Here is a 26,560-nt window from a genome sequence, read left to right as displayed (position 1 = left end):
CTACATATATTTTATGCATTTTTAGCAGTTTTTGCGGCTTGCTCAATAAAGTTAAATGATGTTTTTACTGAGCTGGCCACATATGTCTGAAAATGCATGTGCCACTGTTATCAACTTGGCACATTTTCATTGTCTACACATTGCATAGAATTAGTAAATGTGTTCCATTGTTTCAAATTAACCATTACATCATAAACTGTATCTTTTTAGTGACAGTTTCTCTTTAAGCACCCATGTATTTGTGTTCCAGTATTCCTTTCTATTTCCTTTATCAGGATTTTGTCTTTTGTTTCAAATTGAGAGTCTATCAGAAGACACACATTACATCATTAACTCCTCTTCCTTTCTTTTATTCATTCATTTAACATTAGCTGCTGCTTCAGAATAGTCTGGTATATCACAAGAAGGCTGGCCCCTGTCCTTATCTTTTAATTGAAGCCAATCTGGTCCTCAAGCTGCTTTGTTTCTTGGGACACCTCATATCACAAAATTGGCAAAAGCAATTTAAGTTGACATAGAAGTCTGGCTAAAATGACATTTTCTCACTGATCTGCTGTGTGACTAATCTGTATGTCTCTTGAATATGTTACTTTAATGCTTGCAAATCAGTATTTCACCTATAATGCCCTACAATGCAGTAAGGGCTGCACACATTTTCATTTTCAACATTCAAGAAGAAACGTTTCTCCTTGCGGAGCGTGACATGTTAAGCATGCCGAGATGAGGAGACTTAAAGCCGCAATTTGAACACATTTTATAAGTGGTCATAAACTTGTAAATAACTCATGAAAGAATAAAGTTTAATTGAAACCAAGCACACCATTGTTTTTCTTGTGAAATTCTCAAAAAGTTTGATGTGTCACATGAAAAAAATAAAGTTGAATCCAAAATGGCTGACTTCAAAATGGCCACCATGGTCACCACCCATCTTGAAAAGTTTTCCCTCCTCCCATATACTAATGAACCACAAACAGGAAGGTGATATCACCAACCATTCCCATTTTATTTAGGGGTATCCATATAAATGGCCCACCCTGTACAATCCTCAGCTGTTGCATCCCAATTGCCCTTGTTTCCCCTGCGAACCACAGATGGGCCAGTCCGCAGAGGTGCTCACACATTCTATTTCATGGGCATCAGAGGTCTGCTCCAAAAATTCACAGAACAGGTTTTTAATCACAGCAGGACCACTACCCCTCCACGGAAATATAGATTTTAGTCTAATAGAGGATTCATGTTTCCATACAAATGAAGACTTTATTCTACGAGAGGAAAAGCATTGCTAGGTCCTGGAAACAAGAAATGCCTTAACGTGGCTTCCAGGTGCACATGAATTGGCCAATTTATGTGCAAAATTTTCTCAATTTTTCATATTTCTAATGCAGTAATGCAATTCAATTTTCATATTTCATGTTTGCATGCTCTGGTGCTACTGAGTGCTCCCTTTTTTGTTTGAGTGTATATGAGTTGGTGACTCTAGGTTCTGCACCTGTTCACACTTACTCTATGTTTTGATGTGACGGTCAGTTTCTTTAAATTTGTATTCACTTGCCTTCTGACTGAGCACTCTGCTATTTAGCCACAGGTGTTTTTAATCACAGCAGGACCACTACCCCTCCACAGAGATATACCGTATATACTCGAGTATAAGCTGACCCGAGTATAAGCCGACCCCCCTAATTTTGCCACAAAAAACTGGGAAAACTTATTGACTCGAGTATAAGCCTAGGGTGGAAAATGCAGCAGCTACCGGTGAATTTCAAAAATAAAATAGATGCTCCATACCATTCATAATTGCCCCATAGCTGTGCCATATAGTGCTCTGCACCGTTCATTATTGCCCCATAGCTGTGCCATATAGTGCTCTGCACCATTCATTATTGTCCCATAGCTGTACCATAGAAAGCTGTGCCATATAGTGCTCTGAACCGTTCATTATTGCCCCATAGCTGTACCATAGAAAGCTGTGCCATATAGTGCTCTGCACCGTTCATTATTGCCCCATAGCTGTGCCATATAGTGCTCTGCAACGTTCATTATTGCCCCATAGCTGTGCCATATAGTGCTCTGCACCGTTCAGAATTGCCCCATAGCTGTGCCATATAGTGCTCTGCACCATTCATTATTGCTCCACAGCTGTACCATAGAAAGCTGTGCCATATAGTGCTCTGAACCGTTCATTATTGCCCCATAGCTGTACCATAGAAAGCTGTGCCATATAGTGCTCTGCACCGTTCATTATTGCCCCATAGCTGTGCCATATAGTGCTCTGCACCGTTCCTTACTGCCCCATAGATGTGCCATATAGTGCTCTGCACCTTTCATTATTGCCCCATAGAAAGCTGTGCCATAGAAAGCTGTGCTGCTGCTGCGATAAAAATAATAAAACACATACTCCCCTCTCTTGCTTGCAGCTCCTCAGCGTCCCGTCTCGGCGTCTCTCTGCACTGACTGATCAGGCAGAGGGCGGCGCGCACACTATATGCGTCATCGCACCCTCTGACCTGCACAGTCAGTGCGGAGAGAGAGACGCCGGGAAGACAGAGCGGCGCCCGGTGTGTGGAACGCGGACAGGTGAATATGTAATACTTACCTGCTCCCGGTGTCCCGCTCCTTCCCCCGGACAGCTGGTCTTCGGTGCCGCAGCTCTTCCTCTGTCAGCGGTCACCAGCAGCGCTGATTAGAGAAATGAATAGGCTGCTCCGCCCCTATGGGATCCACTCCCATAGGGGCGGAGCCGCCTATTCATTTCTCTAATGAGCGGTCCCACGTGACCGCTGACAGAGGAAGAGCTGCGGCACCCGGAGACCGTGGGACGGGCAGGGGGAGCGCCAGGAGCCCCGGAAGCAGGTAAGTATGCCTCAGCGCCCTCTCTCCCTCACCCGCCGACCGTGACTCGAGTATAAGCCGAGAGGGGCACTTTCAGCCCAAAAATTTGGGCTGAAAATCTCGGCTTATACTCGAGTATATACGGTAGATTTCAGTCTAATAGAGGATTCATGTTCCCATACAGCTGAAGACTTTATTCTATGAGAGGAAAGGCATTGCTAGGTCCTGGAAATAAGAAATGCCTTAACTTGGCTTCCAGGTACACATGAATTGGCCAATTTATGCACTAAACTTTCCCAATTTGTATATGAGTTGGTGACTCTAAGTTCAGCACCTGGTCACACTTAGTCTATGTTTGGATGTGACGGTCAGTTTTTTTATTTCAAATTTCCAAAGATTCACAGAATTCAGAGGAGGAAAGCATCTGGCCAAAATATTTTACTGTTGGATACAGGGCTGGACGAAGTAGGGTCTGAGCAGAATCCAGACTCTCATCACCAGACGTTAGCTTCCGGAAGTGGAAGTGATATTGATGAGACTCCGATACCTGAGGCGCATGTGGACTGTTCTATGTTATCAGGGCAGGAAGAGGAGGTGGGTGACTCTCAGGGTGAGGAGTGGGAGAACATAGAGGATGACAAAGAGGTAGCAGATCCCTCTTGGTGCAAACCCAGAGGCATGCACCTGAGTAGCTCAGCAAAAGAGGTGAAGGAGGTTATATTACAGCTTTCTGCACAGACACAGAGTGATGCAACCACAACAAGCACTGCATCCTTAGCCACAAGTGTTGCTGTGGCCAGCATAGGTCACGAGTCTGAAATTCACAGGGGGCAGAAAGGGTTGTATACCCTGAGTCTTTTTTGAAACTGCAAAAACCCAACTCATGATATCTGTGGTCACGTAAAAGAATGTTTCCTCCTACACATGACAAAGCTAAGAGCTTGAACTCTACCATCTCCAATGTGTTGGCCACGGAAATGCTGCCTTTGTGCCTGGTGGATACAGACGAATTCCAAAAGTTGATGGCCATCGCAGACCCTTAGTACCAGTTGCCCAGTCACCATTACTTATCTAAGAAATCTGTGCCTGCACTACACCAGCATGTCGAGTGAAAACATCACCCATTCAATGAAAAAAATCTATGTCTGCCAGGGTGAATGTCACTACTGACACCTGGAAGAGGAAACATGGGCAGAGGTTGGTGACTCTGGTCGCTGTGGGGGCAGTCAGACACGGGGCTGCTCCACAAGTCTTAGAATCCCCAAGGCTTGTGGGAGAAACCTGTGTATCTAACAATTCCTCCACTGCTTCTAGCTCCTCCACATTACAACATTGCAGAAAGAATCCCGCCACATCTGTACTGAGCAGCCATGGCTCACTGCAATCAGGCAGTGCTTAAATTAACAGCTCAAGAGTTATTGACCGCTATGAAGGCCGAGTTTGAGCAATGGCTGCCTCCACTGAACCTGGAGCCAGGGAAGGCCGTGTGTGATAACTGTGTGAACCTGGTAGTGGCCCTACACTGGGGAAACTTCACACATGTGCCTTGCACAACTCACAACCTCAATATGGTGGTACAGCAATTTCTCCACCACTCTCCCAGCCAGGATGTGCTGCTGCAGAAATTATATTCGCTGTGTGCTCACTTCGAACGATCACACCCCGCACCGCTACAGAGGTCTTTCGGTCTATTGATTTGCAATGTGCCAACATATGTTAAATCAACTGTGGCAGCAGTGTCTAGCCCTGATGCAGTATGTTCTTTTTCATATTCAGGGCCAAGTGCATTTGAACAGCAAGGTGGCTTGTTGTTGAAGGGAACTAGAGGAAAAAAAAAATCTATAAATCTTCAGCATAGCGAGTGTGAGCGAGCTGAGTGTGACCTGAGCGTAAGTGTGGACGGCGATAAGTGGGACTTGTGATTCAGTGAGGAGGTATTTGGAAGGCCTTTAACAAATACCTGTGTGAATTTGTGTGAGTTGCTGAATTGGGAGTAGCTATATTCACAAGGGGTTAACTTAGGGTGGGCGGTCATAATCAAGGGTTTATAAGGGGCAGCTGTTTGGGGCTCAAGTCCTTTTTGGAAGTGCATTTGAACAGCAAGGTGGCTTGTTGAAGGGAACTAGAGGAAAAAAAAAAAATCTATAAATCTTCAGCATAGCGAGTGTGAGCGAGCTGAGTGTGACCGGAGCGTAAGTGTGGAAGGCGGTAAGTGTGACTTGTGATTCAGTGACTTTGGGTTCAGGGAGTTACCAAGGGAAGAATTGCTGTCTGTTTTTAATTAATACTTTGTATTTATTTTTTATATAACGTTTCTGTTTCTGTGGTGCAATCCCCATTAGGAAATGTGCTCCACTATTGTTAATGCCATCCAGTGCACATCTTGCCTCATGTATGCAGTCCTTGATCAGCCGGTCGAGGGTGCATACTGCTGTGCGAGATGTGAGCACGTTGTGCATTTGGAATCCCAGATTCTGGATCTAAATGTGCAGCTGGCAACACTGAGATCCATAGACAATATGGAGAGGAGTCTTCTGCTCACAGAGCAGATGCTCAATGGGATAGATGGGGAGGGGGATGGTAGGATGGAGCTGCAGGACAGTAAGGCAGTTAGCTGGGTGCCAGATAGAAGGCGGGGTAGAGAGAAGAGTGCCAGGGAGGCTAGTACTGATCTGGCACACCCCAATAAGTTCGCTAAGTTGGCAGATGAGGGGGGTGCCAGTACAGGGGTAGCACTGCTGCAGCCAGGCATGTCCTCTGAAAGCCGGAGGAGTGACTGCTCCAGTAAGGAGGGAAATAGGAGAGCAGGGCAGGCCAGACAGGTGCTGGTAGTGGGGGACTCAATTATTAGGAGAACAGATAGGGCAATCTGTCACAAAGACAGGGATCGTCGAACGGTGTGCTGCCTACCTGGCGCTCGAGTCCGACACATTGCTGATCGGGTGGACAGATTACTGGGAGGGGCTGGTGAGGACCCAGCGGTCATGGTGCACATTGGCACAAATGACAAAGTTAGAGGTAGGTGGAGAGGCAACGGGAGATTAGGGAGGTTAATAAGTGGCTCAAGAATTGGTGTAGGAAGGAGGGGTTTGGGTTCCTGCAGAACTGGGCCGACTTCTCAGTTGGCTACAAGCTCTACGCTAGGGACGGGCTGCACCTCAATGGGGAAGGTGCAGCTGTGCTGGGGGAGAAAATGGCTAGAAGATTGGAGGAGTGTTTAAACTAGGGATTGGGGGGGAGGGTATTCATTTTATAGGAGGGGAAGATAGTGCAGATAGAGACCTGGGCACAAATAAGGAAGTTGGGGGTGGCGGTGGCATGGGGGGTGGGGTTAGAACAGCTAATAATTTAAGAAAGAATAGAGGTACAGAGAGGAGCATCAAGTGCATGTATACTAATGCCAGAAGCCTCGCCAACAAAATGGACGAATTAGAACTAATGTTGTTGGAACATAATTATGACATGGTGGGGATATCTGAAACATGGCTGGATGAGAGCCATGACTGGGCTGTTAACTTGCAGGGCTATAGCCTTTTCAGAAATGACCGTACAGATAAGCGAGGGGGAGGGGTGTGTCTGTATGTAAAATCCACCTTAAAACCCATCCTGCGTGATAATATAGGTGAATCTAATGAAACTGTAGAGTCCCTGTGGGTGGAGATAAGGGGAGGGGGAAAAAATAATAAATTACTGATAGGGGTTTGTTATAAATCTCCAAAAATAATGGAAGCAATGGAGAATATCCTCGTAAAGCAAATAGATGAAGCTGCGACTCAAGGAGAAGTCATTATTATGGGGGACTTCAACTACCCTGAAATAGATTGGGGAACAGAAACCTGCAGTTCCAGTAAAGGTAATCGGTTTTTGACACCTATGAGAGACAATTACCTTTCACAACTGGTTCAGGACCCAACAAGGAGGGGGGCACTGCTAGACCTAATATTAACCAACAGGCCAGACCGCATAGCAAATATAAGGGTTGGGGGTCACTTGGGGAATAGTGATCACAAAATAATAAGTTTTCAGGTCTCCTTTAATAAGATGTGTAGTAGAGGGGTGACAAGGACACTAAACTTCAGGAGGGCAAATTTCCAACGGATGAGAGAGGATCTTGGTGCAATTAACTGGGACTATATCCTGAGACATAAAAGTACACAAAGAAAATGGGAGACGTTTATTAGCATCCTGGATAGGACCTGTGCACAGTATATACCGTATGGGAATAAACATACTAGAAATAGGAGGAAACCAATATGGCTAAATAGAGCTGTAAGGGGCGCAATAAGTGACAAAAAGAAAGCATTTAGAGAATTAAAGGAAGTAGGTAGTGAGGAGGCATTAAATAAATATAGAAAATTAAATAAATTCTGTAAAAAGCAAATCAAGGTAGCAAAGATTGAGACAGAGAGACTCATTGCCAGAGAGAGCAAAAATAACCCCAAAATATTCTTTAACTACATAAATAGTAAGAAACTAAAAAATGATAGTGTTGGCCCCCTTAAAAATAGTCTGGGTGAAATGGTGGATGAGGATGAGGAAAAAGCCAATATGCTAAATGACTTTTTTTCATCAGTATTTACAAAAGAAAATCCCATGGCAGCCAATATGACTAGTGATAATAATTCCCAATTTAATGTTACCTGCTTAACCCAGCAGAAAGTATGGCGGCATCTAAAAATCACTAAAATTGACAAATCTCCGGGCCCGGATGGGATCCACCCCCGAGTACTGCAGGAATTAAGTACAGTCATTGATAGACCGTTATTTTTAATCTTTAAAGAGTCCATAACAACAGGGTCTGTACCACAGGACTGGCGTATAGCAAATGTGGTGCCAATATTTAAAAAGGGGACAAAAACTGAACTCGGAAATTATAGGCCAGTAAGCTTAACCTCTACTGTGGGTAAAATCCTGGAGGGCATTCTAAGGGATGCTATACTGGAGTATCTGAAGAGGAATAACCTCATGACCCAGTATCAGCACGGGTTTACTAGGGACCGTTCATGTCAGACTAATTTGATCAGCTTCTATGAAGAGGTAAGTTCCGGACTGGACCAAGGGAGCCCAGTGGATGTAGTGTATATGGACTTTTCAAAAGCTTTTGATACGGTGCCACACAAAAGGTTGATACATAAAATGAGAATAATGGGGATAGGGGAAAATATGTGCAAGTGGGTTGAGAGCTGGCTCAGGGATAGGAAACAAAGGGTGGTTATTAATGGAGCACACTCGGACTGGGTCGCGGTTAGTAGTGGGGTACCACAGGGGTCAGTATTGGGCCCTCTTCTTTTTAACATATTTATTAATGACCTTGTAGGGGGCATTCAGAGTAGAATTTCAATATTTGCAGATGACACTAAACTCTGCAGGGTAATCAATACAGAGGAGGACAATTTTGTATTACAGGATGATTTATGTAAACTAGAAGCTTGGGCTGATAAATGGCAAATGAGCTTTAATGGGGATAAATGTAAAGTCATGCACTTGGGTAGAAGTAATAAGATGTATAACTATGCGCTTAATTCTAAAACTCTGGGTAAAACTGTCAATGAAAAGGACCTGGGTGTATGGGTGGATGACAAACTCATATTCAGTGGCCAGTGTCAGGCAGCTGCTACAAAGGCAAATAAAATAATGGGATGTATTAAAAGAGGCATAGATGCTCATGAGGAGAACATAATTTTACCTCTATACAAGTCACTAGTGCGACCACACTTAGAATACTGTGCACAGTTCTGGTCTCCGGTGTATAAGAAAGACATAGCTGAACTAGAGTGGGTGCAGAGAAGAGCGACCAAGGTTATTAGAGGACTGGAGGGTCTGCAATACCAAGATAGGTTATTACACTTGGGGCTATTTAGTTTGGAAAAACGAAGGCTAAGGGGGGATCTTATGTTAATGTATAAATATATGAGGGGACAGTACAAAGACCTTTCTGATGATCTTTTTAATCATAGACCGGTGACAGGGACAAGGGGGCATCCTCTACGTCTGGAGGAAAAAAGGTTTAAACATAATAACAGACGCGGGTTCTTTACTGTAAGAGCAGTGAGACTATGGAACTCTCTGCCGTATGATGTTGTAATGAGTGATTCATTACTTAAATTTAAGAGGGGACTGGATACCTTTCTGGAAAAGTATAATGTTACAGGGTATATACACTAGATTCCTTGATAGGGCGTTGATCCAGGGAACTAGTCTGATTGCCGTGTGTGGGGTCGGGAAGGAATTTTTTTCCCCATGGTGGAGCTTACTCTTACCACATGGGTTTTTTTTGCCTTCCCCTGGATCAACATGTTAGGGCATGTTAGGTTAGGCTATGGGTTGAACTAGATGGACTTAAAGTCTTCCTTCAACCTTAATAACTATGTAACTATGTAACACAGCGTCGACATGGTGTAATTCAGGTTGTGGAGTGAGCACAGAAAAAGGACCTCTGCACCCTTCTGCACAGTTTCAAAATGGCTACTAAGATGGTTAGCGCTGATGATGCCATTGTCAGCATCACTATTCCGGTCATCTACATGATGGAACACACTTCAAATAGTCAGTGGGAGGAACTGGTGGTCCCAGTGGAAGAGGTGGAAGCTGAAGAGGATGCGGAAGGGGTAGCAATATCTCTTTATCCTGGACTCTCGTTACACAGTCAGGTGCCATGGGAGGGTGGATTACAGCAATCAAGGGTGGCTCATGGTAACATTCAAACTGTTACTGAAGGTGGCAGTAGTTGAGGAACAAATGGAGGAGGATGAGGATGAAGAGGTGATGAGCGCGAAACAGTCAAGAGATGAAGAGATTACTGATCCCCTCTCTGTTGTCTGTGGTTGGCAGGAGAGGATTTAGGAAGCAAACTTAAGTGTTGCCCTGCCATGGACTTGGACCTCATGCAAGTGCTTAACACATGAGTGCTTCTTACTGTAGAATCTTGAACATGATGCCCGTATTCTTAGGGATAGATGTTAAATCCACGGTACAAGAGTAAATTTTGCCATTAGCTTTTCCCCTGGAAAGGGACGCATGCATGTTGGAGTTTCGAAACATGCTTGTACACAATGTTAACAGTGGTTTTTCCCAAGACAGTGGTGTGAGGCACACAGACTTCCAACCCCGGGAACATTGAGTCGTCATTGCAAAAAATGTGAATAGACGCAGCAGTGTAAATGGAAGAAGCAAATTCTGAGTCATTTCCCACATTTTTTTGACCAGCCTACAGTAGGTACGGAAAGTATTCAGACCCCTTTAAATTTTTCACTCTTTTTCATTCCAGCCTTTTGGTAAACTCATAAAATTTCATTTTTTCTCATTAGTGTACATTCTGCACCCCATCTTGACTGAAAAAAAAGAACAGAAATTAAGTAATTTTTGCAAATTTAGTAAAAAAGAAAAACTGAAATATCACATGATATTAAATATTCAGACCCTTTGCTCAGTATTGAGTAGAAGCACCCTTTTGAGCTAGTACAGCCATGAGTCTTCTTGGAAATGATGCAACAAGATTTTCACACCTGGATTTGGGGATCCTCTGCCATTCTTCCTTGCAGATCCTCTCCAGTTCCATCAGGTTGGATGGTGAATGTTGGTGGACAGCCATTTTCAGGTCTCCCCAGAGATGCTTAACTAGGTTTAGGTCAGGGCTTTGGCTGGGCCAGTCAACAATGGTCACAGAGTTGTCCTGAAGCCATTCCTTTGTTATCTTAGCTTTGCGCTTAGGGTTATTGTCTTGTTGGAAGGTGAACCTTTTGGGCAAATCTGAGGTCCAGAGCACTCTGGATGAAGTTTTCATTTTGGATACTCTGTACTTGGCCGCATTCATTACATTATTGTCAACCAGTCATCCTGTCCCTGCAGCTGAAAAACACCCTCATAACATGACGCCGCCACCACCATGTTTCACTGTTGGGATTGTATTGGGCAGGTGATGAGCAGTGCCTGATTTTCTCCACACATACTTAGAATTATCACCAAAAAGGTCTATCTTCATCTCATCAGACCAAAGAATCGTATTTCTCATAGTCTGGGAGTCCATCATGTGTTTTTTAGCAAACTCTATACGGGCTTTCATATGTCTTGCACTGAGGAGAGGTTTCCGTTGGGCCACTCTGCTATAAAGGCCTGAATGGTGGAGGGCTGCAGTGATAGTTGACTTTGTGGAACTTTCTCCCATCTCCCTACTGCATCTCTGGAGCTCAGCCACAGTGATCTTGGGGTTATTTACCTTTGTCACCAAGGCTCTTCTCCCAAGATTGCTCAGTTTGGCTGGACGGCCAGGTCTAGGAAGACTTCTGTTGGTCCCAAACTTCTTCCATTTAAGGATTATGGAGGCCACTGTGCTCTTAGGAACCTTGAGTATTGCAGAAATTCGGTTGTAACCTTGACCAGATCTGTGTCTTGCCACAATTCTGTCTCTGAGCTCCTTGGCCAGTTCCTTTGACCTCATGATTCTCTTTTATTCTGTCATGTACAATGAGCTGTGAGGCCTTATATAGACAGGTGTGTGCCTTTCCAAATCATGTCCTATCAGTTTAATTAAACACACCTGGACATCAATGAAGGAGTATAACCATCTCAAGGAGGATCACAAGGACATGGACAGCATGTGACTTAAATATGATTGTCTGAGCAAAGGTTCTGAATACTTTTGACCATGTGATATTTCAGTTTTTCTTTTTTAATAAATTTGCAAAAATTTCTACATTTCTGTTTTTTTCAGTCAAGATGGGATGCAGAGTGTACATTAATGTGAAAAAAAAAATAACTTTTTTGAATTTACCAAATGGCTGCAATGAAACAAAGAGTGAAAAATTTAAAGGGGTTTGAATACTTTCCGTACCCACTGTATGTGTGTGTCACTGACATCTATATATCTATCTATTCTATGTGTATCTATCTATTCTATTTTAACCTGTCACATTGTGATTTTACTGTACGTGGCAGACTAAGGCTACTTTTACACTAGTGTCGGTACGGGGCCGTCGCTATGCAACGGCCCGATGTACTGGCGCATGCTGTGAAATAAAAGCACAACGGGGGCAGCGGATGCAGTTTTTCAACGCATCCGCTGCCCCATTGTAATGTTTGGGGGGCGGAGTTCAGGCTGCTCATGCGCGGTCGGAAATGGCGGACACGACGCACAAAAAAACGTTACATGTAACATTTTTTGTGCCGACGGTCCACCAACACACGACGCATCCATCGCACGACGGATGCGACGTGTGGCCATACGTTGCAATGCGTGGCTAATGCAATCCCATGGAGAAAAAACGCATCCTGCGGTCAAATTTGCAGGATGCGTTTTTTCTCCAAAACCACGCATTGCGACGTACAGCAAGCGATGCTAGTGTGAAAGTAGCCTAATTGATTGCTTTTCATATCTATCTATCTATCTATCTATCTATCTATCTATCTATCTATCTATCTATCTATCTATCTATCTATCTATCTCATCCATTTCAGCTTTTCTCTCATGTCCCCAGACCTGTTTATTGAGTCGAGCAGAAAAATATGCAGCTTTCCATTGACCTGCATTAGATACGTTATTTGATACAAACACACGGATATTAGAAAGTATTTGTGCCAATTTTCCCGCATCTGAATATTTTACTATTCGTTCATCACTAGTGACAATAACCTTTTGAAATGTGGTGACTGCAAGTTGACTATCCATCTTGTGGGTTGCCTGTAGTGGAAGGGGTTTCAGCGGCCCATTATACTATTTCACTCTTGGGAACTTAATGCCACTTTAGTGGTATGTGACATAGGAAAGATATACACTCACCGGCCACTTTATTAGGTACACCTGTCCAACTTCTTGTTAACACTTAATTTCTAATCAGCCAATCACATGGCGGCAACTCAGTGCATTTAGGCATGTAGACATGGTCAAGGCAATCTCCTGCAGTTCAAACCGAGCATTAGTATGGGGAAGAAAGGTGATTTGAGTGCCTTTGAACGTGGCATGGTTGTTGGTGCCAGAAGGGCTGGTCTGAGTATTTCAGAAACTGCTGATCTACTGGGATTTTCACGCACAACCATCTCTAGGGTTTACAGAGAATGGTCCGAAAAAGAAAAAAAATCCAGTGAGCGGCAGTTCTGTGGGCGGAAATGCCTTGTTGATGCCAGAGGTCAGAGGAGAATGGGCAGACTGGTTCGAGCTGATAGAAAGGCAACAGTGACTCAAATCGCCACCCGTTACAACCAAGGTAGGCCTAAGAGCATCTCTGAACGCACAGTGCGTCGAACTTTGAGACAGATGGGCTACAGCAGCAGAAGACCACACCGGGTACCACTACTTTCAGCTAAGAACAGGAAACTGAGGCTACAATTTGTACAAGCTCATCGAAATTGGACAGTAGAAGATTGGAAAAACGTTGCTTGGTCTGATGAGTCTCGATTTCTGCTGCGACATTCGGATGGTAGGGTCAGAATTTGGCGTAAACAACATGAAAGCATGGATCCATCCTGCCTTGTATGGAGCATCTTTGGGATGTGCAGCCGACAAATCTGCGGCAACTGTGTGATGCCATCATGTCAATATGGACCAAAATCTCTGAGGAATGCTTCCAGCACCTTGTTGAATCTATGCCACGAAGAATTGAGGCAGTTCTGAAGGCAAAAGGGGGTCCAACCCGTTACTAGCATGGTGTACCTAATAAAGTGGCCGGTGAGTGTATATCTTGGTACCGTGTTAGCCAGTAGATAGAAAAATATTTAGAATTGAGAGTCCTCAGTGGTTGATACCTTTTAATGGCTAACTGAAAAGATGGTAACAAATTGCAAGCTTTCAAGACTACTCAGGTCGCTTCATCAGGCATAGACTAAAAGAAATTCTGAAGAATCACATATTTATGCACTATACAGCCCAGAAGTAATGCCATAGATAAGACAGGTGACGTGAAGCAGAATTACCATTATGTGAGAGTGATAAACAGTTGTTTCCATAAATATTGGAACAGTTCATAGATAAGGAAGTCTTAATGTTTTATGATCCTTTAAATGGGTCTGGTACTGTGTTATGATGCCCCCACACGGTCTGAGGAGCAAGTTCCTTCATTGATGTAAAAATACGTAAATCCATGCGACACATTCATTCCTGCACTGAGTGTGTCAAAGGTCGTCATCAGTTTATACTCCCAAACCCTTCTGTCTCTCTGAGATTTGAAATTACCCTTTAATACAAGTAATCTCATGTCCATGGTGCTATGATCAGGGAGACAAAAATGTCTTAGAGGGGTGTCAGATGCCTATTATATTATTTCTACTCTGAGGAAATTGATGCCATTTTAGTGGTGTGTGACAATATTTTTTAAAATGTTTGCACTCCAAGTTGGGTCTCCATCTGGTGGGTTGCCTGTAGTGGAAGGAGTATCAGAGGCCCATTATACTATTTCTACATTGGGGAAATTGATGCCACTTTAGTGGTATGTGGTAATAGTTTTTTGAAATGTTTGCACTCCAAGTTGGGTCGCCTTCATATGTGTTGCCTTTACCAATAGGGCTTTCAGACCGGCAGGCCTGCATTTACTTTCAGTCAACTATCTGTGTTACTATCCTGACATTTTATAACACTTGAGATCTAACCAGCTGATATTTGTGCCATCTGAATGTGTCCGAGCAAAAAAGCAGTTTGAGCAGTTGCATAAGGTATCAGGGCTCTCAGCACAGCAGGCTTACACTCATCCCTCACTCACCTTGTCCTAAATAAAACTTACATTCAAAGTTGTAAATGATGGTACAGACCCTGATACCTCATGCATTGTCCATGGCTGACTACTGCTATGACATTATCAAATTTCTACTGTGGGTGAACTGATAATCAATAAACTACTATCCTTACATTTTTCTACCAATAGTAGTCTATGGGACTGATGTTTGTGAGCATCTGAGAGTGGCTGGGAAAAAGAACTGTTTGAGCTTTTGCATGAGCTACCAGGGTTCCCAGAAAAAAAGGCTTACACCGCTCCCTCACCCACCTAGTCTTAATTGTATTTTCAATTCACAGCTCTAAATACTGGCTTGACCCTGATACCTCATGCATGGCCAATGGCTGACTTCTCCTGTGCCATTATAAAATGTTTTACTGTCTGTCAATTGATCAGTAAACTACCTGTGTAACTATCCTTACATTTGTAGAACATTAGTGCTCTACCAAGCTGAAATTGTGTGCCACCTGAGTGTGGCTGGGAAAAAAAAACAGTTTTAGCTTCTGCATGAGGTATCAGGGCTCCCAGCAAAGAAGGCTTACATCGGTCCCTCATCCACTTTGTCTGAAATGAAACTTCAATTCAAAACTCTAAATGTTAGCCCATATACTGATACCTCATGCATAGCCCATGGCTGACTGCTGCTTTGCCATTATCAAATTTCTACTGTGGGTGAATTGATCATCAGTCAACTGCCTGTGTTACTATCCTTACATTTTTCTAACATTTGTGGTCTACCAACTACTAAGCTGATATTTGTGCCACGTGTGGCTGAGCAAAATAGCTGTTTCAGCTGTTGCATGAGGTATCAGGGCTCCCAGCAAAGAAGGCTTACGTTCTCCAAACCGAACCTTGAAAGGTTCACTCATCTCTGTTGATGACTCCAAACTATGTAGGATAATAAAACCTTACCTTGATTGTATATTATTGTAATACGATCTGGGTATGATGTCTGAATGGGCAAACACTTGACAAACACGGTTTAATGTAGACAAATGTAGAGTAATGCAGCTAGCTCGGAGTAATCCTATTGATTCATATACATTAAATGGGAGTATACTCGGGACTACAGAACAAGAGATGGACTTGGGTATTCTGGTTACAAGTAAGCTGAGCAGTAGTACTCAATGTGAAGCAGCAGCAATAGAAAACAAGATTTTAGGGTGTATAAAAAAGAGATAAATCACTTGTGAGGCCATATCCAGAATATGGGATCCAGTTTTGGGCTCTACATTTAAAAAAGGATATTCAGAAATAAGAGTCAGTTCAAATGCAACCAGTTTATTACAAGGGATGGAAAGCCTCTCAAATGAGGAGAGGTTGGAAAATTTTGTTTAGCTTGTTTAGCTTAGAAAAAAGACGACTCAGATGGGATCTCTTTTACATGTACATGTGTGGTTAGTAAAAAGGACTAGCACACGACTTATTCCTTCCAAGGACCAAACTTAGGACCAGGGGGCTCCTCATTGAGGAGTTTAGGGCCTGCGATGACGTCGCGGCCTGTGATTGGTCGCGTGAGCGGTCACATGAGAGGCATGCGACCAATCACAAGCCGCGACGTCATCGAAGGTCTTAAACTGCTCATTCTTAGGAACGGAGGCTGCCGGTTACAATCGGCAAGGTCAAGGGGCCCCCGGACGGGTGAGTATATCCATATTTTTTATTTTAATTCTTTATTTTTTACATGAATATGGATCCCAGGGCCTGAAGGAGAGTTTCCTCTCCTTCAGACCCTGGGAACCATCCAGGATACCTTCCGATACTTGAGTCCCATTGACTTGTATTGGTATCGGGTATCGGTATCGGCGATATCCGATATTTTTCGGGTATCGGCTGATACTATCTGATACCGATACTTTCAAGTATCGGAAGGTATCGCTCAACACTACTCCTGACCCATAAATTGTAGGCTTTTTTGCCCAGGAGGGGTGAAAAAACAGGACAGGGACCCAATTACGAAGGACACCTTGATTTGGCAATTGGGCTCACATACATTGGCCAATTTATACGCGAAGTACCTTCCTTTTTTCATAGCAATTTTTGCAGATAAATATTTCATTTTTACATTATATAGCACTTTTTTTCCTATTTTCTATGGCAGTAATGCATTTTCAATGTTCTAGAGTAATCATTCTTGGTAAATAATGGTGCAACCTTTATCGTTTTTTAACTTATATATTTTTTTGGTTGGCGCCTGTTCACACTAGCTTGGATGTGCTGGTCTTGTTCTCTATTTGTATTAAGCCTTTTTGGACATGTGCACTCCCACTCCCAATAGCCACAGGCGATTTTAAGTAGTTAGCTGGTCCACTCCTGACGCAATAAATTGTAGGCTTTTTTTGCCCAGGAGAGGTGATAAAACAGAACAGGTACCCAATTACGAAGGACACCTTGATGTGGCAATTGGGCTCACATACATTGGCCAATTTATGCGCTAAGTACCTTCCTTTTTTCATAGCAATTTTTGCAGATAAATATTTCATGTGTACATTATATAACGCTTTTTTCCTATTTTCTATAACAGTAATGCATTTTCAATGTTCTAGAGTAATCAATCTTGGTAAATAATGTTGCAACCTTTATTGTTTTTCCACCTCCATGCTTGACATTGGGGACAGTGTTCTTTGGGTCATAGGCAGCCTTTCTCTTCCTCCTCAATTTTTGTCTCTTCTGACCACACTACCTTCTTCCAATCACTCACAGAATCATCCAGGTGTTCATTGGCAACTTCAGAGGGGCCTGCACATGTGTCTTCTTGAGCATGGGGACCATGCGGGCACTGCAGGGTTTTAAACCTTTACAGTGTAATGTGTTACCAATGGTTTTCTTGATAACTGTGGTCCCAGCTGCCTTGAGATCATTAACAAGTTCCACCCGTGAAGTTTTAGGCTGATCTCTCACCTTCCTCATGATCAAGGATACCCCACGAGGTGAGATTTTACATGGTGCCCCAGATGAATGTCGATTGACAGTCATTTTGTATTTCTTCCATTTTCTTACTATTGCACTAACAGTTGTCTCCTTCTCACCCAGCGTCTTATTTATGGTTTTGTAGCTCATTCCAACTATGTGCAGGTCTATGATCTTGTCGCTGATATCATTAGAAAGCTGTTTGGTCTTGCCCATGTTGTAGAGGTTAGAGTCTGACTGATTAATTGAGTCTGTGGACAGGAGTCTTTTATAAATGTGACTATTTACGACAGCTGTGTTTAATGCAGGTAATGAGTTGATTAGGAGTGTCTAACTGGTCTGTAAGAGCCAGAACACTTAATGGTTGGTAGGGGATCAAATACTTATTTCTCACTGCAAAATGCAAATAAATTTATATATTTTATACAATGTGATTTTCGGGATTTTATTTTTGATATTCTATATTTTCTCAATATTAAAATTAACCTACCCTTAATATTATAGACTGCTCATGTCTTTTCCCGTGGGCAAACTTACAAAATCAGTAAGGGATCAAATACTTATTTTCCCCACTGTATACCGGAAGTTACAGCTCACAGGAACATTTTTTTTTGTGGCCTAGTCGTCTCCCTCTGCCTCTGCTCTGCGCACACAGATCAGGTCTCCCAGCTCCGGTCTATTATCTCCAGTTATGGTCACTTGGCTGTGGATCTGGCTACTCGGTTCTGATCGATTGGTTGGTCACTTGTTTCTTCACTTGGATCTCGTTACTCGCTTTTTCACTTGGATCTACAGTAATTACTCAGTTCTTCACTCAGATTTGGTTACTCGCTTCTCCACTCTGATTTAGTTACTCGTAATTGTGAGTATCAGCCAACTCTGCTGCACCACACTTCCATACTGACACATGTCCAGGTGCCGACTCCTCCCCTTCTCTGCCCTCCTAGGTCCGCCACAGCCATCACTTAACCTGGTGTTGCCTCAAATCTCTTTCCCTAATGAACCATGCACTTTATCCTACAGTTCCTGCTGATGCAGTTCTTGCTACTTTTTCTTGTCCTACAACATTTGATCAGCAGATGGTGGTGCTTGCTTGCCAACACTCTATTAGGCCTTAAACTGTGGAAATCTCTCATTTGTTTATCTCCATATTACCCCGAGAACAGTATAATTCTCCCACAGCATTCCAACACAGTATAATTGCCCCCAGAGCCCACCTACATAGTATGATGGTCCTGCAGTCCCCATTATACAGAGTTTGATTGCCCTTACAACCCCGCACACATTATGATGCCTCCACAGGAGTTCCCGCTAATAGTATGATGGCCCAGCAACCCATTTCTCTATCCACACACTCATTATAAGGCTCCACAGCCCCCAACTAATACTGAGTGATATAAAAAAACTACTCACCCAGTCTCGTTCCATCAACGAGTTGCTCCCACAAGTGCACTGCAGTGTGTGACCTGAGGCTCAGTGCAGAATGAGCAATCTTGTGTTGTCATCATGCCTGCTACGCTAAGACCCACACTCCCTGTTTAACCGTTATAATCAACCGTATTTGCATCTGGAAAATGCAGATACTAGTTAACTGAGAAGTCAGGTGGGGTATGGCCCCACTGGCTTACAAACCCTTAGTGACCATATGGTGTGCTACTGTTAGCCTTATGCCACTGATCACATCCAAATTTGTTATCTATATTCTGAAAACTGTTTCCTAAAGAAATCTGTAGGTCCATACTGCAGCTTTGCATACCTTTACAGTGGGCACAGAGGGTTTTTCTTATTAGATGTAATATTAAAGAGGTATACTCATAAAGGCACCAAATGAAGTTACTATAAATGTTGTGGTAAAAACAATGGCAAAACAATGAGCCCTTAATTATTGACTAACTGTTCATAAATTGACGGTAACCAAAGTGACAACTTTTATAATCATTGTATATTCTGAGAGGCAGCACAAAATATTGAAAAGTAATACCAATGCAAATTGTTGTGTTTAGAACAAAGGATAAACGTTGTAATGAGCGATTGCCCATCTGTTCACATGCTACTTTTATGTCTGAGAATGTGACTTATACTCAAATATTGAAATATTGCAGAATAAAGATAACTATCTTCTCATGAGGGAGTCGACATCCTTTAGATAATAAGCCTGGGAAATCTTTTCCGAACACCCAGAAATTCCATTTGCCTAATATATTTCTATTTACCCATATAAATCTTGGGTAATGAAAAAAGCATTGACCAGTTTCCTACGTTGCTAATAATATCTCAGCACTGCCTGATTATTTTTCATTTCAAGGTGACAAAAACCCATAACAGTAGACATCGTTACAATATTATCAATGGTGTGGTTAACAGAGGAGGTAGTTACATTGTAAAATACGCCTGTGTGGTAGAGTATATATAATGCCCCAAATAATTTACGTGATTTAGGCAATTTTTGTCTTTGCTTAACAGATTTGAAAATTAAATAGAAAAAGGTCATATTTAACCCCTTTCTGACATTAGACTTACTATCCCGTCGAGGTGGTCTGGGCCCCTATGACCACCGGTGGGATAGTACGTCATCACCGATCAGCCGCGCTCACGGCCGGGTATCAGCTGATTATCACAGCACTATGTGCCAGGAGCGGTCACGGATCGCTCCTGGCACATTAACCCCCGGAACACTGCGATCAAACATGATCGCAGCGTTCTGGCAGCATAGGGAAGCATCACGCAGGGAGGGGGCTCCCAGCATGCTTCCCTGAGACCCTCGGAACAACGTGATGTGATCGTGTTCTTCCGAGCATCTCCTCCCTGCAGGCCCCAGATCCAAAATAGCTGCGGGGCTCCTTCCGGGTCCTGCAGGGAGGTTGCTTGCAGGCGCGCCTGCAAGCCTGCAGCACTGCCTGTCAGATCGCTGATCTGACACAGTGCTGTGCAAAGTGTCAGATCAGCGATCTGACACTATAGCATGATGTCCCACCCTGGGACAAAGTAAAAAAAAAATATTTACATGTGTAAAAAAAAAAAAAATCCTAAATAAATTAAAAAAATATTGTTCCAATAAATACATTACTTTATGTAAATAAAAAAACAAAACAATAAAAGAACACATATTTAGTATTGCCACGTCCATAACGACCCAACCTATAAAAGTTTCCCACTAGTTAACCCTTTAAGTGAACACCGTAAAAAAAGAGGCAAAAAACAATTCTTTATCATCATACCGCCGAACAAAAAGTGGAATAACACGCGATCAAAAAGATGGACATAAATAAACATGGTACCGCCGAAAATGTCATCTTGTCCAGCAAAAACAAGCTGCCATACAGCATCATCAGCAAACAAATAAAAAAGTTATAGCCCTCAGAATAAAGCGATGCAAAAATAATTATTTTTTCTATAAAATAATTGTTATTGTATAAAAGCGCCAAAACATAAAAAAATGATATAAATGAGGTATCGTCGTAATTGTACTGACCCGAAGAATGAAACAGCTTTATCAATTTTACCATACCCGGAACGGTAAAAAAAGCCCCCCCCCCAAAGAAATTCATGAATTGCTGGTTTTTGTTCATTCTGCCTAACAAAAATCGGAATAAAAAGAGATCAAAAAATGTCATGTACCCAAAAATGGTACGAATAAAAATGTCAACTCGTCCCGCAAAAAACAAGACCTCTCATGACTCTTTGACCAAAATCTGGAAAAATTATTGCTCTCAATGTGGTAATGCAAAAAACATTTTTTGCAATAAAAAGGGTCTTTTAGTGTGTGACAGCTGCCAAGCATAAAAACCCGCTATAAAAACCCACTATGAATAGTAAATCAAACCCCCCTTTATCACTGCCTTAGTTAGGGAAAAATAATAAAATAAAAAAAGTATTTATTTCCATTTTCCCATTAGGGTTAGGGTTGGAGCTAAAGTTAGTGTTGGGGCTAAAGTTAGGGTTAGGGTTGTGGCTAAACTTAGGGTTGGGGCTAAAGTTTAGGTTGTGGCTAGAGTTGGGGTTAGGGTTTGGATTATGTTTACGGTTGGGTTAGGGGTGTGTCAGGGTTAGAGGTATGGTTAGGGTTGGGATTAGGGTTAGGTGTTATGACCCCAATGGCGAGGGTCTCAGAGGAACGTGGAAGTCTGCAGAATACAAAAATCCAGCTCATAGGGCAGTGGTAACTGGGTTGACCATATATCTACTCCTAACGCCAACACTAGAAGTAGCCGGGGATCATTCCTACGTTGATTCTAGATGACACGCGCCAGCCGGAGAATCTAGCTACCCCTAGTAGAGGAAAACAAAGACCTTTCTTGCCTCCAGAGAAGGGGACCCCAAAGCTGGATAGAAGCCCCCCACAAATAATGACGGTGAGGTAAGAGGAAATGACAAACACAGAAATGAACCAGGTTTAGCACAGAGAGGCCCGCTTACTGATAGCAGAATAAAGAAAGGTAACTTATATGGTCAACAAAAACCCTATCAAAATCCACACTGGAAATTCAAGAACCCCCGAACCATCTAACGGTCCGGGGGGAGAACACCAGCCCCCTAAAGCTTCCAGCAAAGGTCAGGATACAGATATGGAACAAGCTGGACAAAAATACAAAACCAAAACAAATAGCAAAAAGCAAAAGGCAGACTTAGCTGATATAACTGGAACCAGGATCAGTAGACAAGAGCACAGCAGACTAGCTCTGATAACTACGTTGCCAGGCATAGAACTGAAGGTCCAGGGAGCTTATATAGCAACACCCCTAACTATTGACCCAGGTGCGGATAAAAGGAATGACAGAAAAACCAGAGTCAAAAAACTAGTAACCACTAGAGGGAGCAAAAAGCAAATTCACAACAGTACCCCCCCCTTAGTGAGGGGTCACCGAACCCTCACCACGACCACCAGGGCGATCAGGATGAGCGGCATGAAAGGCACGAACTAAATCGGCCGCATGAACATCAGAGGCGACCACCCAGGAATTATCCTCCTGACCATAGCCCTTCCACTTGACCAGGTACTGAAGCCTCCGCCTGGAGAGGCGAGAATCCAAGATCTTCTCCACCACGTACTCCAACTCGCCCTCAACCAACACCGGAGCAGGAGGCTCAGCAGAAGGAACTACAGGCACAATGTACCGCCGCAACAAGGACCTATGAAATACATTGTGAATAGCAAACGACACAGGAAGATCCAGACGAAAAGATACAGGATTAAGGATTTCCAATATCTTGTAAGGCCCAATAAAACGAGGTTTAAATTTGGGAGAGGAGACCTTCATAGGAACAAAGCGGGAAGAAAGCCATACCAAATCCCCAACGCGTAGTCGGGGACCCACACCGCGGCGGCGGTTGGCAAAGCGCTGAGCCTTCTCCTGTGACAACTTCAAGTTGTCCACCACATGATTCCAGATCTGCTGCAACCTATCCACCACAGAATCCACCCCAGGACAGTCAGAAGGCTCCACATGACCCGAAGAAAAGCGAGGATGGAAACCAGAGTTGCAGAAAAAAGGCGAAACCAAGGTGGCGGAACTAGCCCGATTATTAAGGGCAAACTCAGCCAATGGCAAGAATGTCACCCAATCGTCCTGATCAGCAGAGACAAAACACCTCAAATAAGCCTCCAAAGTCTGATTGGTTCGCTCCGTCTGTCCATTAGTCTGAGGATGGAAAGCAGACGAAAACGACAAATCAATGCCCATCCTACTACAAAAGGATCGCCAGAACCTGGAAACGAACTGGGATCCTCTGTCTGACACAATATTCTCAGGGATGCCGTGCAAACGAACCACGTTCTGGAAAAACACAGGAACCAGATCGGAAGAGGAAGGCAGCCTAGACAAAGGAACCAAATGGACCATCTTGGAGAAGCGATCACATATCACCCAGATAACGGACATGCCCTGAGATAGCGGAAGATCAGAAATGAAATCCATGGAGATATGTGTCCAAGGTCTCTTCGGGACAGGCAAGGGCAAGAGCAAACCGCTGGCACGAGAACAGCAAGGCTTAGCTCGAGCACAAGTCCCACAGGACTGCACAAATGACCGCACATCCCTTGACAAGGAAGGCCACCAAAAGGACCTGGCCACCAGATCTCTGGTGCCAAAAATTCCCGGGTGACCTGCCAACACCGAGGAATGAACCTCGGAAATGACTCTGCTGGTCCACTTATCCGGGACAAACAGTCTGTCAGGTGGACAAGACTCAGGCCTATCAGCCTGAAATCTCTGCAACACACGTCGCAGATCCGGAGAAATAGCTGACAAGATAACTCCATCTTTAAGAATACCAACAGGATCAGCGACTCCAGGAGCATCAGGCACAAAGCTCCTAGAAAGAGCATCGGCCTTCACATTCTTTGAACCTGGTAAATACGAGACAACAAAATCAAAGCGGGAGAAAAACAATGACCAGCGGGCCTGTCTCGGATTAAGGCGTTTAGCAGACTCGAGATACATCAGATTTTTGTGATCAGTCAAGACCACCACACGATGCTTAGCACCCTCGAGCCAATGACGCCACTCCTCAAATGCCCATTTCATGGCCAACAACTCCCGATTGCCCACATCATAATTTCGCTCGGCAGGCGAAAACTTCCTAGAGAAAAAGGCACAAGGTTTCATAACAGAGCAACCAGGGCCTCTCTGCGACAAAACGGCCCCCGCCCCAATCTCCGAAGCATCCACCTCAACCTGAAAGGGAAGTGAGACGTCAGGCTGGCACAAAACAGGCGCCGAAGTAAACCGGCGTTTCAACTCCTGGAAAGCCTCCACGGCAGCAGGAGCCCAGTTAGCTACATCGGAGCCCTTCTTGGTCATATCCGTCAAAGGTTTCACAATGCTAGAAAAATTAGCGATAAAACGACGGTAGAAGTTAGCGAAGCCCAAGAACTTCTGAAGACTCTTAACTGACGAGGGCTGAGTCCAATCAAGAATAGCTCGGACCTTGACTGGGTCCATCTCCACAGCAGAAGGGGAAAAAATGAACCCCAAAAAGGGAACCTTCTGTACACCAAAGAGACACTTTGAGCCCTTGACAAACAAAGAATTTTCACGCAAAATTTTAAAGACCAACCTGACCTGCTCCACATGCGAATCCCAATTATCAGAAAAAACCAAAATATCATCCAGATAAACAATCAAAAATTTATCCAGATACTTCCGGAAAATGTCATGCATAAAGGACTGAAAAACTGAAGGCGCATTGGAGAGCCCAAAAGGCATCACCAAGTACTCAAAATGACCTTCGGGCGTATTGAATGCGGTTTTCCATTCATCACCTTGCTTAATGCGCACAAGGTTGTACGCACCACGAAGGTCTATCTTGGTGAACCACTTGGCACCCTTAATCCGGGCAAACAAGTCAGACAACAGCGGTAAAGGATACTGAAATTTGACAGTGATCTTATTTAAAAGCCGATAATCAATACAAGGTCTCAAAGATCCGTCCTTTTTTGCCACAAAAAAGAATCCCGCACCAAGAGGGGAAGAAGACGGACGAATATGTCCTTTCTCCAGAGACTCCTTGATATATGAACGCATAGCGGTATGTTCAGGTACCGACAGATTAAACAGTCTTCCCTTAGGAAATTTACTGCCTGGGATCAAATCTATAGCACAGTCACAGTCCCTATGAGGAGGCAGTGCACTGGACTCAGACTCACTGAAGACATCCTGATAATCAGACAAATACTCCGGAACTTCCGAAGGCGTAGAAGAAGCAATAGACACAGGCAGGGAATCCCCATGAATACCACGACAGCCCCAACTTGAGACTGACATAGCCTTCCAGTCCAGGACTGGATTATGGGTCTGTAACCATGGCAGCCCTAAAACAACCAAATCATGCATTTTATGTAAAACCAGGAAACGTATCACCTCGCGGTGTTCAGGAGTCATGCACATGGTAACCTGTGTCCAATACTGCGGTTTATTTGCTGCCAATGGTGTAGCATCAATACCCCTAAGAGGAATAGGATTTTCCAATGGTTCAAGAGTAAAACCACAGCGCTTAGCAAATGAGAGATCCATGAGACTCAGGGCAGCACCTGAATCTACAAACGCCATGACAGGATAAGATGACAGTGAGCAAATCAAAGTTACAGACAGAATAAATTTAGGTTGCAAATTACCAACGGTGACAGGACTAACAACCTTAGCTATACGTTTAGAGCATGCTGAGATAACATGTGTAGAATCACCACAGTAGTAGCACAAGCCATTCCGGCGTCTATGAATTTTCCGCTCATTTCTAGTCAGGATTCTATCACATTGCATTAAATCAGGTGTCTGTTCAGACAACACCATGAGGGAATTTGCGGTTTTTCTATCACATTGCACCGAATTAGGTGTCTGTTCAGACAACACCATGAGGGAATTTGCGGTTTTGCGCTCCCGCAACCGCCGGTCAATTTGAATAGCCAGTGCCATAGTATCATTCAGACCTGTGGGAATGGGAAAACCCACCATAACATTCTTAATGGCTTCAGAAAGGCCATTTCTAAAATTAGCGGCCAGTGCATACTCGTTCCAATGTGTCAGCACGGACCATTTCCGAAATTTTTGGCAATACACTTCAGCCTCGTCCTGCCCCTGAGACATAGCCAGCAAGGCCTTTTCTGCCTGAATCTCAAGATTGGGTTCCTCATAAAGTAAACCGAGCGCCAGAAAAAACGCATCAAGATCAGCCAATGCCGGATCTCCTGACGCCAGCGAAAAAGCCCAATCCTGAGGGTCGCCCCGTAAGAACGAAATAACAATTTTTACTTGCTGAGCAGAATCTCCAGATGAACAGGGTCTCAGGGACAAAAACAATTTACAATTATTCACGAAATTCCTAAACTTAAACCTGTCTCCGGAAAACAGTTCAGGAATCGGTATTTTAGGTTCTGACCTAGGATTTCTGATAACATAGTCTTGTATGCCCTGCACACGAGTAGCCAGCTGGTCCACACTTGTAATCAAGGTCTGGACATTCATGTCTGCAGCAAGCATAGCCACTCTGAGGTAAAGGGGAAGAAGAAAAAAAAAAACTCAGAATCTTCTTTCTTATAATCCCTCTTCTGCAATGCATTAAACATTTAATATGGGCCTGGCAAACTGTTATGACCCCAATGGCGAGGGTCTCAGAGGAACGTGGAA

The sequence above is a fragment of the Ranitomeya variabilis genome, chromosome 3 (assembly GCF_051348905.1).
Source record: "Ranitomeya variabilis isolate aRanVar5 chromosome 3, aRanVar5.hap1, whole genome shotgun sequence".
NCBI classification, from domain to species: domain Eukaryota; kingdom Metazoa; phylum Chordata; class Amphibia; order Anura; family Dendrobatidae; genus Ranitomeya; species Ranitomeya variabilis.
This window is presented reverse-complemented; position numbering follows the sequence as displayed.